The 18,752-nt window shown below is 36.5% G+C and overlaps 1 protein-coding gene across 1 annotated transcript in view; it reads right to left on the bottom strand.

Annotated features, from left to right (window-relative positions):
* WDR90 (WD repeat domain 90) overlaps positions 1-18,752 on the bottom strand; it is a 1,773,335-nt gene that overhangs the window by 1,389,007 nt on the left and 365,576 nt on the right. The window lies entirely within an intron of this gene.

Genomic DNA, 18,752 nt, shown 5'->3' with positions numbered 1-18,752 from the left:
TCCTCAACAAATGGGACACAGTCCCCTGCTACTTAGATCCTGGAAAGACTCTAAGGAAGGACATTCCTGAGCACTGCTGAGACGAAGGTTGCTCTTCCCTTAGAGACCAGATTCAATTTGTAATGAACAATAAAGGTATGAGGATTACGCCAAGTTGCAGCTGCACAAATATCATCCAGGGAAGATCTGGATAAAAACACAGAATATGTTGCCATAGACCTGCTGGAATGAGCTTTTAGTGATTTTGGTAAAGGCTAACCCGATTTTTCATAAACAAAGGAAATACAATCAGTTAACCATTTGGCTAAAATAATGTAAGTTACTGGTGTCTCCAATTTTGAATCTGAAAAGAAAACAAATAATTGTTTAAATTTTCTGAAATTATTTGTCCTATGTAGGTAAAAACAACTGCCTGTGAACATCCAAAAGTTGCAACATATACTCTCCTTTGTTTGACAAGTTGATAGCTTGATTGATACTGTATTCTGACACCACCTTAGGAAGGAAAGATGGATTGGTTTTGTTTGTAAGGATGCTATGTTCTTATTAAAAATCAAATAAGGAGGCTTAAAAGATAGGGACTGAAGTTCTCAGACTCTTCATACAGAAGTAATGGTCACTAAAAAGATGGCCTTCCAGGTTAAAAATTTTAGTTCACACTTAGCTGACAGTTCAAAATGGGATTGTGTTAATGGTTGTAAAACAATATATAAATACCACAGGGGAGTGGAATCTTTAAAAGGGTGTTTAAGAAGAAACGTTCCCCTTGTAAAGACCTTACAAAGTTTGGAAGAGGCTAAATATGAATTATTTACTATGTGAAAATTAGAAATGGCAGGTAGTTGTACTTTAATAGTTGCACCTTCATTAAAAATATATATATATATATATATTTATATATATATATATATATATATATATATATACACACATACATACACACATACACACACATAGATATTATATATATATATATATATATATATATAGATATTTTATATATATAATATATATATATATATAGATATTTTATATATATAATATATATATATAGATATTTTATATATATATATATATATATATATATATATATAGATATTTTATATATATATATATATATATATATATATATATATGTATATATATATATATACATATATATATATATATATATATATATATATATATATATATATATATATATATATATATATATATATATATATATATATATATATATATATATATATATATATATATATATATATATATATATATATATACATATATATAGATATATATATATATATGGATATATATATGTATATATATATATATATATATATATATATATATATATATATATATATATATATATATATATATATATATATATATATATATATATATATATATATATATATATATATATATATATATATATATATATATATATATATATATATAGATATATATATATATATATATATATATATATATATATATATATATATATATATATATATATATATATATATATATATATATATATATATATATATATATATATATATATATATATATATATATATATATATATATATATATATAGATATATATATATATATATATATATATATATATATATATATATATATATATATATATATATATATATATATATATATATATATATATATATATATATATATATATATATATATATATATATATATATATATATATATATATATATATATATATATATATATATATATATATATATATATATATATATATATATATATATAGATATATATATAGATATATATATATATATATAGATAGATAGATATGCAAAATATCTATCTATATATATATATATATATATATATATATATATATATATATATATATATATATATATATATATATATATATATATATATATATATATATATATATATATATATATATATATAAATATATATATATAGTGTGTGTGTTAAAGGATGTACAAATGAATTAGAGGTGACGCTCACACTGCAAGCTTTACACGCTCTACAAGGAAAAGTACCAACCCTATTGGATAAACATTTCTTTATCCTAGGTCCATAACAAACCTGGGGTTTCAAAGATCAAAAATAGGGTCCATCACTGACAATGGTACTAATACCCGACAGCAGGATGGGCCAATTTCTCCTAACAACATCACAGACCTTACCACAATCACTACTACATGTCAACATTAATCTAGTGGTAGAAGTGCCATTATAAACAGTATTATGCGGCACAGAAAGTCTAGTCACAGACTGAAGTGCTTTATCAAAATAAGGTTGCCCCACTCATTGTCCTTAGTCTACTAACTTCGGAGCAGGCTTTCTCAACCTCCTTGGGGTGATCACCTCTATCCAGAAATTCTTTACCCCAGCTCTCAGTAGCTTCCAAAAATCCAATATCACTAGCATGCAGTCTAAAATCCTAAGAAATTGTCCCTCAAGGACATTATTGTATACATGGGATGGATACATACTTGTTCTATGCAATAAGGTATTTTTCCTGCACTTCTTCCTAAATAAGGAAGTCCACCTTCCCATTCTTTTTGAGGGATAATCGAACATCAAGGAAGTCAATACACATCTTGGAATAATTCAGAGTAAATTTAAAATAAGAGTTGCTTTCAAGATACCTCATGAAATCATAAAGCAAATCAATAGGGCCATCCCACAACATAAAAACATGGTCAAAAAGCGCTTATAATATAAAACATGCTTAAAAAATCTATTATTAGACCTTACTTGCTTTTACTCTGTTTGGCAGACATTAACTCTGACTAAACTGAATGAAAGGTACAATACGCTAAAATAATGATACCATAAAAAGCATCCCTTTACTATGGTAAGGATACACTTTACACTAAACCATATGCACCAGTACAGCTTCCCCGCATAAATACTTTCAAATGCAGGTTGATGAGGTTGCACATTCTCTTGACCACAAATCGAATGGAGACTAAAATAGGATTAATACTATATAATCATTCAACTGATGAGTGGACTGAGCATGGATAAGTTAGATTTCTAGGTGTAGATGAACACTGCTCTCTTTCAACTGGTGTCACAACAGCTAGGTACAGACACATGGAGAACATCTTGCCAGCAGCTGCAAGATATAAGAAAGTCTGCTAACTGAAAATTGTACTTCTTTACCTACAGCCCAAGAGCCACCATATGGAATGCCTCAGTATGTATCCTTGAGGTATACTGTGGCATCCGTATCCACCAAAACAAGGGCCAATGGGTCTGAACCATCGTCAATTTCCAGATGTTAAAGTGTCTGCTGAGATCAGACAAACTCAAGAGTCCATCTCCAGAGACTTTCTAACTTTGGAACTGGGAAGAGAAAGGAATAGAATCAAAGCTTTCTAAGGAGACGGCATTCTCTGTGAATCTCATCCTTAACATCTTGTGAGGAATACAAACCACCTTAATGCCAGGGGACTCTGTCTCTGAAATTAGGCTTTTGAAAGGGATGGATACAAACTGTATTATCTATCATAACCTCAAAATTTTTTTCAGCTAGCAGCCTTTCTAGATTATTTTCTAGTTCAGTGAGTAAGTGAATATTCTTCCTTGCATTAAGAAGTTTTCTGGAATAGGAGCAAAAAGGACATGCACAAGACAGGAGGTGTTACCGTACTCTGCTGTTGAAGTGTAAAGAGCCGCAACAAATCATTTAATTTTTTTTCTACTACCTGAAGTAGCAGCAGTGGGCTGAAAGGATCACTGTTCCAAAAGAGTCCTTACATCAACAAATAAAACACCCCCCCCCCAAACCTGAAATAAGGTTTTATTCTAGCAGACTCTTACAGGGAATTTTGATCTCATACTTTAGCCAACAGTCGAGTGGCCTCAGAAATCATGCGTGAATGGGCGTGCCTTTGCTGAAGGTTGGGTGTCAGGCTGGCAACTCAGCACCATAAAAATTGACTGCCAATCATTAGTGGACCGGAGTTCAGCTGTGGCGACCCCTAACCGGGAAAAGCCAAAAAGACAAACAAACTTTAGCCAACAAAACAGAAATTCTTTACCTCTTCTTGCAATAAAAGCAATAAATGATTCAAATAGAATGTGGAAATATAACTATTAAAATCTTGTTTAGCTCCCTATTATAGATGCACATCAGGACTAAGAAACTGCATGTAGAACTGTACTGTTCTGCTGTTCTTTCTTTCTGTTGCCTTTTCTCTGTGTCTGCTGTTTGGATTACTGTTGAATTTGGTCATTTCCTGCACTTTAGGCAGTTTCTTTGTTTACAATGGTTATTTCTTGCACTTCCACTTCGTGTCTATTTTGTGATTTAAGAGTGTGGAAGAGTTGGTGCTGGTCTCTGGTGGCAGTGGAGTGTATCCTAGTCAAATTCTGTGCTGTAAATCACATAAGAAACCTCAGATGCCCAATATCACTGTTGCAGTACTCTAAACAGAAGGGAGGGTTCTCCCTCCGAGGGCAGCCCTACACTCAGCCAGTATACAAAAGCCTAATGATCTTGTTATGTCCTGTACGTCACACTTATGCTTCCCACATAGAACGTAGGGCAAAAAAGGGACATATGGATGTAACTACTCAGAACATCTTTGCTGCCAGTTCGAACGCCTTTATTGCTAGTTGCTCTGAATGCCTTGCTGCTGTACTGTTAGTTGGGCTGAATGCCTTGTTGCTGTACTGAATACTTAGTCACCAGATAAGTGCCCCATTGTTTTTTTTTTCTTTTCTTTGTCTTGTATTTTATTTTGCTACCCTAAGTTCATGTCACCCAAGAAGGAAAAATGTCAGTGTGGGAGACAGATTTTCCCATAAGGATCATCACAGTGTGTTTTTATTTAGGTACATTTAATGACCATGCCTCTTGTAGTATCTGTAAAGCATTTGTGCCCAAGACACTCAAACTGTTTGTCTTCTCTGGACATTTATCTTGAAAACCAACAACTTTAACAGTTAGCCCAAGATACCATGGCAGAATCCTTTAACCCTGAGATACTCCCAATAGGGAAGAACTCGACCAAGAAGTCTCGGCCACATTCTTTAGCTGTCCAGCCACCACAGAACATCCCTCTAGAAGTGGGTAATAGCTCTGTAGGTAGTTTGGTGTCTATCAGATTCCTCTCCAACAACCCTGTCTGAGGCCGGCATGGATCAGTCTTTTTGCACAATCTCTGAGGCTTTCAAGCATCGGCTCTGGAAGTCAAGAGGGAACTGCAGTTGATTATCTCAGAGTCTTAGAAAGATTCCACAGATATCGGTCAGGAAGGAGGTTCTAAGTTCTCTTATCGAATCTTGCCAAGGGTCGGAACCTCCAATGTCCAAGATGGCTGCACATTGTGTAACAGCTTAACTGTAGTTCTCCTAGTGTGAAAACAGAAACTCAGCAGAGAAGGCCAGTAGACTTTTGTGTTTATGGGTACATTTCAGTAGCTGGCTAGTCTGTCTAATAATTGTACTGCAAAAAAAGAAATACAGAGGACATGGAAAAAAATCATCTACAAAAAGTGAGGAAGAACACTGACTGGGGAAAGTTCTGTAGCTGTTCAGCAAAAAAACAATGCAACCTCCAGACATGACTTCCAGTAACCTACAGAAAGATACAAGACAACTGCACACATACCTTGTTAAAAATGAAACACTGATGGACTATATTAACACAATCAACAAAAGGGTAGGAAAAATGAAAAAAGCTTTAAAAAGATATTCAGATGAGATGATAAAGCTGCAAAACTCAGAGGTTGAAATGAAGAAAGGCTTGCAGAATATGAGACTGCTCAGGAAGAGATGTTTCAAAAGAATAAAAGAATAGGAGGACAGAGCACGTATGGAAAACCTGAGATTTTCAGCTATACCAGACAAGCTGGAAGGAAGAGACTGCATTCATTTTATGAAAGCACAAAATAAACAACTGGACTGGTATTCCACAGCAGGAGTTGTTAGTTGAAAGGGTGCATTGTGTGCATGCTCCAAACCTGGCTATGAGATAGCAGCTTCGACCTTTAAAAGTAAAGAAGCAATACTACCAGCAGAAGGAGATGATTCTGAGAAAACTGTGGCAGAAGGACAAAACACTAAAAGGGAAAGACAGCAGAGAGTTTGTGGACAATGACTAATTGTACACCAGGCAGAAGAGGAGTAAATTATTTCCATTATTCAGGAATGTCAAGACACAGGTGTGATATTCAAACTGTTGTACCCAGCTGCAGTCAAGATAATCTTCCCTGGAGGGACAAAATAATTTTTGATGAAGCACATAAGGAGGAAATGCAAAAGACTGTCCAACAAAACGTGAGCTGTGAAACAGAAGGATATTCTGCTTCTTGTTCTTCTGGTAATAAATATCACAAAGACTGTACTTGTGAAACCTTTTCCATTATTTCAATGGAAAATGTTGGAGAGAGGGAAGGGAGCACAAGAGTTGACTAGAAGAATTGAGAGTACACTGGGAATGAAGCAGAGACAGGACTTGGGAGAAGATGATTAACATGAACAGTAATAAAACCAGTAACTTAATCTGGGATTACAATGCAATACTTATATTTGTGAAGTATGATAGAACAAGAAAAATCTGGAAATATTGGACTTTTTCAGAATTTGTTGGACTTGTGGAGGACCCTAAAGTATATGCCCTACTTCATGTCATTAATGGTCGGAAAATTGCTTTGTGGAGAAGAAGAGAGGGGAGTAAGTTAAAAAACATTTTTTCTTAATAGTACTATGTTTTTGGTGTATGGTTTTCTTTGCATGATATAAAGTAAAGTTTTCTCAGTTATGTCTAAGTGTAATGGGGATTGTAAATAGGTGCGTTGTTGTTCTTTTTTTTTCCTTTCTTTCTCCCTTCTCTCATTCTTTTTGTTCAGTTTTAAGAAATGTAGGCATGGCAATGTAAAACAAAAAAAAACTGGTTGAAAGAGCATGACAAAAGAAAAACAATTGTGCTTTTAATCATTCTAGCATGAGGGAATATCTTGATTAAGGATCTTAGACTGATTTAGTAACAACTTTAAGAGAAAGCAAAGTAAATGAACAAGAATATTGAATATTATGATGCTTTTTTCTAGCAAATGTATGTTTGCTTAGTATAAATTCTGTATCTGGCCCTCATATCGATAAAGAGAAACTGGTTACCGTCTGGTGGAGAGTGATTGGCTGGGGGGAAAAAAGAAAATAGAAACTGCCTAGGAGATAATGTTCTCTGAAAGCATTCAGGAGTTTTCCCAGCTGGGGGATCTACAAAGATAAGACAAAACCAGTTAGTACTTAGTAAAAGCACAGGCTGCACCATGCATCTTAGCATGGATAACCTTTCTTTTAGGTTAACTCAAGTCTCTGAATGTGGCTGCCAGTTTGGGACATTTCTTCCTATTAGGAGGGTAAAACTTCAATATTTGAAGATGTACATAGTCTTGTGTGTTAGTATTAAATTAACATGTTTTAAGGAGGTATTGGGGGTTTGTTTGTTTCTTTGTTTGCGGGTTTTCAATAAAACAAAATATTTTGTAAGATGTGACATAGGCTCAAATGGGTAGGACATGAAACAACTATATAAAAATTCAACCTGCCAAACAGTGTATGCTTGTAAACACAAAAGCTGGAATTAGACATTTAATAAAAAAGGTGTTATACATAAAAGGCGGGAATAATAACAATAATGCTTTCTGTAGTGTCTTTAAATGTCAATAGTCTCACAGATAAATACAAAAAGAAAGAATAATGAACTACATTAAAAAAGTAGAGTGCAAATAGCTATGTTACAGGAGGCACACTTGGAAATAACTGAGCATGTGAATTTAATAAAGAAAGGTTTTAGGGTGGCTATTCATCAGAATATCTGGGACAAATGAAAAGAAAAGTACTTATAATTGCAAGAGGAGCTCCAATACTGACAGACGAGGATAAAAAATGACAGATTTGCAGAGCTAAGGGGCTATTGGCAAGGGAGGAAGATTACAGTGGCATGTATTTATATTCCATCTAAAACTGCTATAATGGAGCTTAAGAAAATGTGGGGAGAAATATTCAGATTTCAGCAAGGATTATTACTTACAGATAGGGACTGGAATTTGATATGCAGCAGCGAATATGAGTCTGGGGGGTCCAAAATGAAAAGTATAACAAAGGAGGGTAGATATTTGAAGAAATTTTGAAAATATTTGGCATGGAAGATGTAAATTCAGTAATAGGAGTTCAGAGTGAATGTACATATTATTCCTCAAGATATAAAAACTGGGCAAGGCTATACAGAATTTACATTTCACAGGAACGTGTGCATTTAATTGAAGGTCTTGATATGCACCCAATAACTACTTCAGATCATGTACCAGTAACAACTAAAATAAAAAAACAGGGTAATGAAATAAAAATGAGACACTGGGTCTTTCCCAGCTATCTGCTGAAAAGAGAAGAATTTAAGAATGGGCAGTGAAGACTATTCAGTAGCTATTCAAGGGGATATAAATTACTTCTGAAAATATAGCTAGGGAGAGGGACAAAATTAAGGTGGAGTTTAAAAATAGGATGGAAATAAAACAAAGGGAGCTATGGTAAAGAAGCAACAAGAGTTATTTAGAGGGACTGACCAATCTTAAAGTACTGCAGAATAGGAGTAATCTCAGAACAAATAGAGGATCAACTGCAGAATGCTAAGAAGAAAATAAGGGACTACCTTGATAATATACACGAGTTTAGAAAGACTACTGTTAAGCAACTGTATTTTTTGATAACACTTGAGTAACCCGATAGGATCTATGAGGTTCCTGAAGACTGTCAATTTTTATTTAAAATGTCCTTCTACTGATCCTGCTGTGCTGTCAAGTCTCTTCTGACAAGCCTTCTAAGCTTTTGCCCTCTTCCAAACTCTAGTCTTCTAATAAGGACAGTAGGGCAATGGAGAGGATTGGTAAGAAAATTTACATTGCTTTTACTTTGGGCTTTAGGGTTAACTGCCAGACCCACATGACCAGGTGTACTCTGGCCTTGATTGATCAGGCTTGTCAGACTATTTCTGACCTTCCTGATTCTGAAGGCAAAGTTGCTGCTTTATCTATTTTAGGTTCTGGTTCTGTGGCTCGCCACTCTATTAGTGCAGCTATGATCCTGCCGATACCTCTTCCAGGACTGCAGCTTTTGGGTCTGTAATGAGATGTTATTCTTGGTTTCGTCTCTAGTCTCTGCCTAACAACATCAAGGCCAAGTTGTTGGATGCTCCTTTGGATAACAAACATGTTTTTGAGACAGCTGCTGCTGACATGTTTAAGTCTCTTCCAGAGGAAGGTAAAGCCTTGCAGGACCTTGAACATATATTTGCTTTCCATTATCCTTAGAGATCTGCTTTTGTTCGCAAGCAACCCTGCCAGGCCTCCAAGGGCAGGAAGGGTGGTAAGACATGTCCCCTCTGCTAAGGCTTCACAGATTTCTGTGGCCCAGAAGGCTCTACTGATAAGTCTGCTTCTCTGACAATTCAGCCCACCCTTTTAGACCAGGTTCCTTTATCCCCCTCGTCTTCCCCGTTGCCTTCTAAACTGGCATTTCATCACTTCAGACTCATGGGTTGTTTCCATCATCTGTTAGGGTTACTTCATGGTATGGAAGTCTCTCCCTCCCTTTTCAGGGATTCCATAACCTCCTCTAAAGCACCTTAATTTCCTCGAGTTCCAGGGTCCCTGGTGAACCAAGGAATTATTCAACCAGACACCTCCTCCCAAGTGAGAAAGGGGATTTATTTCAGGATGTTCCTGGTTCCTAGAAAGGAGGGCACTTGGAGACCTAGTCTGATCTCTTACAGCCCAACAGCTTTCTCAAGGTCTCTTACTTTCGGATGATTACTTGTCAAAGCCTGTTACTTTTACTACTCCAGGCCTTTCTGGTGACTTTGGATCAGAAAGATACTTTGGATCTGAAAGATGCTTACCTTCGTATTCCTATTCAACCTCTTTTCAGGAAATTTTTAGGTTTCTCTGTGTCTTCCTTTCATTTTCAGTTCTCTGCTTTGCCTGTTGGCCTCTCTACTGCCCCAGGGTTTTCACAATGTGTACAGCTCCTGTGACTGCTTTCTGCACACTCCAAAGAGTGGTGGATTCAACAGTTTGCTCTCAACCCAGGCCTGCCCTTTCAGCTTTTAGTCCTTTCAGGAACTGTTCACTGATGCCTCAGACATGGGGTGGGGAGCTCTTTTGGTAACCTGAAAGTTCATGGTCTCTGCCCCATCTATCAGAAGTCAGATAACATCAACTTCAAAGAAATGAAAACTCTGAGTCTGTCCCTTCAATCTTTTCACTCCAAGTTCTATCCAGGCCCCTTGAAGGTATACACAGAAAATACTACAATGATGTGGTATGTCAACCAGCAGGGAGGCACAAAATCTATCTCCTCTACAGGATGGCTCTTCAGGCTTGGGAGATGACTCTCAGTTATCAGTTAACTCTTCATGCTATACACATTCCTTCAGACCACAATCTAGTGGCACACTCTGAGCAGGTCCAAAACACAGACTCACAAATGGATGCTTCACAGAGATATTTCTAAACATTGTCCATCGGTGGGGTATTCCTCAGGTAGAGCTTTTAGCCTGCTCTCTGAACAGGCAACTTCCTCTCTTCTGTTCCAGAGTGCCACACCATCTGCTGTGGAAGATGAATGCCCTTTATTTTCCTTGGAAGGGGATGTTTCTTTAGGCTTTCCCTCTTCTTCCTCTACTTCCAAGAGTCCTGTAGAAGATTCAGCTGTGCTTCCCAAAAACCTTGCTAGTGACTCCCTTTTGGCCAAGACAGCAACAATTTACCCTGTTAACGCATCTGGCCAGGGGCATTCTCCACAATTTACCTCCCCGGTTGGATCTCCTCATATAAGACAAGGGGGTTCTCATCTGCCCTCACTTGTCCACTCTTCAACTGACAATGTGGGTGATAGGGTTTTGATCCATTTTGGGCACCTCTTTTCTGAAATGTACTCAGGGAATTTTTTAGAAGGCAAGGAAACCCTCAACCAGAAAATCTTATATGTCTAAATGGAAAATATTTTCTTTCTGGTGCCATGATGTAACCACAACCCTTTTCAGTGGGGGTCCCTCTGGTCCTTTCTTATTTATTTGAGTTGCTGCAGTCTGGCCTGGGCTATTCATCTATGAAGGCCACCCGTCAACAATTTCTCCTTATCTGCCCTTGAATAATTTTTTGGCTTCTCATTTTGAGGTCAATTTCTTAAAGGCAACCTGCATAGTAGGCCTCCAAGGAAACCTATTCCTCCTCCTTGGGACCTTAATTTTGTTTTGGAAAAAAATCAGGCTCAGATTCTGCTTCTTTCCAACACTGTACCTGGAAGACTGTTTTGTTGCCGGCTAAAACTTCTGCTCAGGGAGTTTCTAAGCTGTAGGCCCTTATGGCTATTCCTCCTTTTTTTCTTTTCTTTTTTTTCCCCCCACAGGGACAGAGTGTCCCTTTGTACTAATCCTTCTTTTATGCCCAAGGTAGGAAATGAGTTGTCTTTGAATCAGTCAATACAACTCCCTTCCTTTTCCCCTTCTCCTCAGTCTGTTAGTGAGAGCATCCTACATACCTAGGATTTGCACAGACAGCTCGGGAACTACCTGTATAAAACTTAGGCCATTCATAAGTCTGATCAGCTTTTTGTTTCTTTTCAACCTAGGACATTGGGTTTGGCTGTTTCTAAACAAACCATCTTCTCCTGGATCTCTAAGGCCATTCCCTTTTGTTATACTTTTCATGGCAAAGCTCTATCTACTTCTGTTGGAGCTGAAAGGTATGTTGCCTCTTCTGGTGCCTTCAAGGGGTTGGACACCAACACCATCCTTGAAGCCACTACTTGGTCTTCAGTTATACTAAAACTAAGCATTATAAGTTGGATATGGTTTCTGGGATCACAACAGGTTTTGCTAATACCATTTTACATGGGATTGCTGAGGGCTCTTCTCAGCCTTTAACCTTCCATCCTTCTTGAGATTTTTTTGCTCTCCCTTTTATTTAGAATACAGCAACAGTAACATAGAAGGGCATACTAAAACAGTTGAATAAACAAAGACCAACTGAAGAAAAACAAGTATACATTGACAATACCTCACCAAACCGAAAGGCAAGAAGGCACAAAAAAGTTGCAAGGTAAAAGAACTCGATAATGTATTTGTAAAAATAATAAAATAACCACGTGAGCACTTTCGTTTAACAGATGTAAACTTAATCAGACAAATGAATAAAATCACTCTAAAATTTAAATAGTACACTCTACAGTCTGATTGGATATATCTACAGACATCATCCCAAGGAAATTAACCCCTCATATCCCATAATAAATTGAAGTTCTCTGAATATATATATATATATATATATATATATATATATATATATATATATGTGTGTGTGTGTGTGTGTGTGTGTGTATAAAATTCTAAACATTTGTAATTGTGCCAAACTGTTATACATAAATCATAAACCTTAAATAATGTGTAAATAAATAAATAAATGCATACACGCTGTTCTTAATGCATCTAGAATACACAGAATACACTTCTTATAAATGCAAAAAAAAAAAAAAATATATATATATATATATATATATATATATATATATATATATATACATACACACACATATCCCCTACAATAAGAAATGAATTTATACTATGCATTCATACTAAATATCAACTATTTTGTTTCTTTCTAGGGCTTTGAGTTTTAAAACAGGTGTCGTCGTTGTTGTTTGTCTTTTGGCTTTTTCCCAGTAAGGGGTCGCCACAGCGGAACTCCGGTCCGCTAATGATTGGCAGTAGATTTTTTTACGAAACGCCTAGGTGCCAGCTCGATGCCCAACCTTCAACGAAGGCATGCCCATTTACACATGCATGTCTTTCAAACATTACCCAGCCGTGGGGAGGACATGCAGACTCCACACAGAAGGCACTCCCAAGCCAAGCTGAGAATCGAATGAGAGAACCTCTTGCTGTGAGGTAACAACGCTACCGCAAAACAAGTGTAATGGAAGTTATTTCACTGATGCCTGACCACTTTTCTGCCCTCAATAAAGCTTGCCATTTTAATTCTTTCACTTCCAAATGGACACCCCATGGTCTTTTTTCATCTATGTCCACATGGTCAATGGCCATAAATCTAAAATTGTGGACAGTGTTGGCATGAATGTGTCTCGCCAAGGCATTATTCAAGTTGTTCTTTTTGATAGCATATACATGTTCATAGATTCTGTGGCTATATTTCCCCTCAGTTTTACCTATGTAAAATACTGGACATGGGTCACATATAGCCACATATACTATTGCTTTAGAAGAGCAGTTGTATCTACCTTTAACACTGTATTCTAGATTATTAATAATGACTGAATCACTAACTTTAATTTTATCACACCAATTGCATGTTCCACATTTTAATGTGCCCAAATGGTTGTACCCATGCAGCTGGTGTCTACTCTTGAGGAAATCTTTTAAATTTCTACCCTGCATATATGTTACTGTTGACCTATCACGTAACCTGGTCCTAATGTCTACATCCTCCATAAGGATATGCCAGTTCTTCTGAAAAAGCTCTAGAAAGAAATAAAATAGTTGAAGGGGCATCATGACATTTAGTATGAATAAATAGTATACAATCATTTTATATATATATATATATATATATATATAGATATATACATATACACACACACACATATATATATATATATATATATATATATACACACACACATACATATACATACATTTTTTGCAAACGTTATAAGACGTGTATTCTGTATAGTCTAGATGCATTAAGAACAGCATGTATGCATTTATTTATTTATTTACACATTATTTAAGGGTTATGGTTTACGTATAACAGTTTGGCACGATTACAAATGTTTAGAATTTTATGCACATACATATATATATATATATATATATATATATATATATATATATATATGTTCAGAGAACTTCAATTTATTATGAGACATGAGGGAATTAATTTCCTTGGGACAATGTCTGTAGTTTCATCCAATCAGAATGTAGAGTGTACTATTTAAATTTCAGATTAATTTTATTCATTTGTCTGATGAAGTTTACATCTGTTAAACAAAAGCACTCACCTGGTTATTTTATTATTTTTACAAATAAATTATCAAGTTCTTTTATCATGCAACTTTTTTGTGCCTTCTTGCCTTTTGGTTTGGTGAGGTATTGTCATAGCACAACATAACAGTAGATGTCCTTCTCTTCATTGTTGCAGTATTTGCTCCCTCCCTTCAAACCCTTCTTGTATGTTTTTGTTTTTGTTTTAGATTCCCTTCTAGCTGAGGGTTTCCCCTTTTTCTTCAGCATTTCTTCTTTCTGGATGTGCATGGACTCCTTTGACCTGTGGAGACCATTCTCTTCTGGGGCAATTCAATTCTGTGTATGTGCCCTTATGTCCCTCTTATGCCCTACTTACTGTGTGGGCAGCATAAGTGTAACATATAGCGCATACGAGATCATTAGGCTTTCGTATACTGGGCTGAGGGTCCGGCAGCCCTCGATGGGGGATCCCTCTCCTTCTATTTAGAACACTGCAACAGTGAAGAGAAGGAAATCTACTGTCATGGTAAGATCTTACATAACTGCACTGTTGTGTTGTTATTGGTCAGATGCCATTTTACTTGTTTACTGGTTGTTTTGAGTCTCTGTAAAGGTCTTGCATTTCTGTGAAGCTTGGCTTTGCAAAGTGGGTTCTAGCAGTGCACAAATAACAGGCACCTAGAATTGTTTTTTTCACCTCTGTAAAACTACTGCTCAGACTGTAACCTGGAAATAATCCCCTGTCACCTGCCTCCTCTCACCCTATTTCTGTACTGAATGCAGACTATAAGGTGTTTACCCTTCTCCTAGCACACAGAATTGCTAAGCGACTCCCAGACCTGATCTATCCAGATCGAACAGGCTTTATTAATGGCCACAAAATATTTGACAACATAGTTAAAATACTACTTTTGGATGAAAATGTGCAGGACAGCACAAACCCCTCCTAATTTTAAGCTTCAAAGCCAAAAAGCATTTGCTAGAGTAGACTGAAATTTCTTTTTGAGGTGTTCGAACCGTTTGGCTTTCCTATGCGATTTAGCAACTTGCTTAATAAGTTACACATAGTGGCATCAGCAAGAGTTAAATTAGGGAGTTTATTATCTTCGGCAACTCGGCACCATAAAAAATCTACTGCCAATCACTAGTGGACCGGAGTTCCGCTGTGGCAACCCCTAAGCGGGAAAAGACAAACAAGAAAATTATCTTCCACTTCTGAAATCTCTACAGGCACAAGGGCAGAGATGTCTGCTCTCCCCTCTGCTGTTTGCTCTTTATTTAGAACCCCTAGCATGTAAGCTTCACAAGCTTAGAGGAGGAGGACGGGGTTATCCTTGTGAAGAAGCAAGCTATCCTTTGTCATTTTACTCAGATGACATCATAACCTATATATATAACCCATTTCTGCATATGAACCATTTAGGAATGGTATAAATAATTAGTGATTTTGCAAGGTACCAGGCAAAAACTACTACTCTGTCCACAAAATGCCAGAATTCAGATTCACTTAAATTAAAATGTCCGTTTCTTCACCCTCAACACTCTTAAATATTTGGGCATTCCCATTACCTTTATAAGGCACATGACAATGGGCCTATGACGAACTGGCAAAGACTTGTAATAAATACTTAGTCCAATGAGAAGACATGCTTTCAGATTTGCATGAACATGTTTCAGTAGTTCAATGTTTATTCTTCCACATATAATTTCTCATAGGCTATACCCGGATCTCCCAGTATTTTTTTTACAGATTAACCCACCAGATATATTCTGTCTAGGCAAATAACCAATAAAGAGTTTCGTGGAAAATTCTAACCCTCCCTAAAGAATTTGGAGGCTTTGGTTTTGCAGTCATTGAAATATATTATACTGCCACAGTCCTAAAGTATTTTGCAACCATTTCAGATGGAGATACAAACCTAGCTGGAAGACATTTTTATTTTGAAATGCCTTGGGATTTGATGGGTGTACTGCGGTGGTGGGGCTGCGGTATCGTTGTCACCTCACAGTTAGACGTTGCCCGTTCGATTCTCAGTTAGAGCGTCTTCTGTGTGGCGACATGCGTGAATGGGCGTTCCTTCGTTGAAGGTTGTGCGTTAGGCCCGGCAAGCCAGTACGTAAAAATCTACTGCCAATCATTAGCGGACCGGAGTTCCGCTGTGGCGAGCCCTAACCGGGAAAAGCCGAAAGACACAAACAAACAAAAAGCTTTTACCCATAAACTTTAGAACCTCTTCCTTCTCTATGGAAAACAGTCTTCATCATCCCCTTGAGGAACCTCATCTGATATAACCAATTTCAGAAATACAGTCATAGTATCTCCTTTATCAAAAATTCTGGTGAAGTGCATTCACAATCAACTTCAACACAGTCTTCAGGAAAGTTTCCTGACCCCCATACAGCATGGTTTTAAACCCGTCCACAGCAATACCATGGCTTTATTAACTTTCACAGATACTATTAACAAAGCCAGAGATGCATGGAAACTTGTTTCCTTTGTATTCCTTGCTCTCTAAAGTTTCTGATCTAGTATCTCAGTAAAACTCCTCTAACAACTGCCCTCCCTTGGGCGATCACAATCAACACTACTATGGTTTAACAACTACTTATGAGATAGACACCAGTCTGTTAAGTGGCTCTCCATTTTTTCTCCCTTCCTTCCTGTCAATACTGGTGTACCACAGAGCTCCATTCTCAGCCCTTTACTATTTAATATTTTCACTAACAATTTACTTAAGTCCACTCAGTAAGCTTCCCTCATGCAATATAATAAGGATTCTATCCTAATATGTATTTCAAACAACCTAATACATCTTCAGAGAATTACTCAAGAAGCCTTTAATTCTGTTGAAAGTTGCCTAGAGGATAATCACCTGCTACTAAATCCCAAAAAACTAAACTTCTTCTCTTTTTTCCCCCAAAATTCCATTTCCATGAAAAAACTAACATTTCTTCTTTAAATAATAACAAGACTGAAGTTACCCCACATACAAAAGTACTTAGCATGACAACTGAAATCTTAAATTCAATTTACATACACATAGCAGCATCAAGAAAATCCATTAAAACTAGGCACCCTACATAAAGTAAAGAAATTCCTTACAGACTCTGCCACGATAACTCTAGCTACCACTTACCCTCTTTCTTACATGGAGTCCCACCGTTACCAACTTTCAAACCTCACTTAGTTCTAAACTTGAACAGTGCTGTAACAAAGTTGCCAGAATCACCTGCAACAAACCTTAATGGACCTGCCACTGTCTAGCACCAAAAAACTTTACTACCTCAAGCTTCCTCACCGCCTGTCTTACAGTCAGCTCACCTTAACCTGTCTTACAGTCAAGCTTACCTTAAAATCATTCATACCCTATCCGCCTGCCCAGCAATTAGACCCCTACTCCAATACTATTATACAAATCACCCCTTTAAGTCAAATGATAAACTGCTTACCATCTACAAATCACAAAAGGCTGCTGTGGTCAGTCTATTCCTATAGTATAGCCAGAACTTGGAATAAAATTCATGTCTCAGGTCTATCATACACCTTCAACTTTTCAAACCATTACTAAAACGACTTCCTCCCTGCCTCCTGGCTTTGTCCCTGCTCCTCATTTGGGACACAGCTTTCTAACACCCTTCATCACCCTTCTTATATTATCTTCCTTTAAAGCACTGACTCACCTAACCTGCGAATCTTCTTCTAATACCTCACTTTGTTGTACTTTTTAAACTACAATGCCCACTTCTAATAAGCACAACTAAAACACTATTCTGTCATCACTTCTCTATTAACACTCATATGTGCTCATCTCCTCTAGTACCTCACTCTACTGTACTTCTTAAGTTACTCCTACTTACCTTATAAACCAGTCTTCTATCTCTAAAGTCTCAGCACAAGGTTTACAAATTTAATGTTTGTGAGTAACAATGCACATTTTATTATACTATTGCGCTATGTAGCCACCAAAACTGCATTATAAAATTTATTATGAAAACTGACTTATTACATATGATACCGTGGAGCTTTTCTCCCCAGGCCTCCACTGAAAAAGGGCACCTGTGCCCAGTCAGACTTTCCCAGTAAGCAAATATCAGGAAATAAGACCAATCCAAACCAAAGTTTCATTGACAACAATAATGACGCTTAATATAATAATCTGACAGATAATGTAAATGTAGAGAATGGTAACTTTACCAAAGTGGTAAAAAAAAAGTGATAGGATAGAAACTGCTATAAGTTGGTGATAGACCACCCCATGCAAGGAGATAAACAATAGTAGGATTAAGACCATGATGTCTGTGCCACATGCATCCAATCTGAGGTATTCAGAAGGAAACATACCTGCAGCAAGAGAAGGTAGGTTCAGTATTCTGAAAAGCTTCTGAACCAACGTACTGACACATTAGGGTGAAATAATACGTCATAGGATTGCTGCAGGAAAGCATCCAAAAAGCTTGCAGCTATAACCAAGATGTGCCAAAACTGATTTGAACAGCAAAAGTGAAAGACTGGGGTGCAGGGCTGAGAATCCTTCCTTTACTGGGATAAAGCAGGTGAATCAAGCTGCTGCAAAAACTGCATAGCACTGTTCTCCTGTAACACAACTTGTGAATAGAAGCAGAACTTCTGGTTTTATAAAGCAGTTTTTACTTTT

This window comes from Protopterus annectens, chromosome 8.part0, assembly GCF_019279795.1.
Source record: "Protopterus annectens isolate FY-2018-M chromosome 8.part0, PAN1.0, whole genome shotgun sequence".
Lineage (NCBI taxonomy): Eukaryota > Metazoa > Chordata > Ceratodontiformes > Protopteridae > Protopterus > Protopterus annectens.
This window is presented reverse-complemented; position numbering and strand designations above follow the sequence as displayed.